This window comes from Oryzias melastigma, unplaced genomic scaffold, assembly GCF_002922805.2.
Source record: "Oryzias melastigma strain HK-1 unplaced genomic scaffold, ASM292280v2 sc00918, whole genome shotgun sequence".
In the NCBI taxonomy this organism is placed as follows: Eukaryota; Metazoa; Chordata; class Actinopteri; order Beloniformes; family Adrianichthyidae; genus Oryzias; species Oryzias melastigma.
Window position 1 is genome coordinate 12,578 of NW_023417503.1, and position 880 is coordinate 13,457.

Here is an 880-nt window from a genome sequence, read left to right on the forward strand (position 1 = left end):
TGCTGACCACTACACCACCCTGCAGCCTTTATATTTGCTGATTAGAACTAAAATGATAAGGTACAAACCCCCTCGTCAGATTTTGATGGTTTTAGAAACAAAGTGGCGTCAGAGTTTTCAGGACTCGTCGTTTAGGGTGAATGTTGGTTCAACCAGGCCGAGTGAGGAAGCTGTGTTTTCATAGGTTTGCGCCCCCCCATTCCCCAGCTTTACTCGTATTCTGTTGTCGAGACAGAATACAAAGACAACAAAAATCCTACGTTTCTGTGAGAAAGTTCCTCAGAAGTCGGGACACAGAAGCAGATTTTTAATTTGTACTCAAACGTTTTCTTTTCAGGCCTTCTAGTCCGTCAAATTCTGAACTCTGGTGGTTTTTGGTGGTTTCAGAGTTTCCCCAACAAGACTTTGACACTCAGAGAGACTGGAGGTCTCCCCGCAGAGCAGCTGAAGATCAGAAGGATGTCAGCTGTTGAAGCTCGTCTCCACAGGACGAACCTCAGAGGACCAGATACCAACATGAAACTCCAGACTCAGACCAGGTCTGCAGAAGCAAACCAGCAGTTAGATCACGTCATCAGAAGGATCTGTATAAAGATGTCGAAGTGCTGAACACAGAAGTTTCTGATGTCAAAGATTGTTTTGTATCAAAAGATAAATTGTGTTTTTAATGATAATTAAAGGACAGGTAAACTAGTCAGAAGACACGCCCACTTAGCGTGAAACCAACAGAAGTGACCACACACCAACAGGATGTTTGTATGCGTGACGTGTGTACATCTCAGCATGCATGTTAACGTTTCTGTAAATGGACTTCACCCCAGCATGTTCTTATGTCACCAACGTCTTTTTGAAACCATCGAACACGTGGAGAGTAAATATG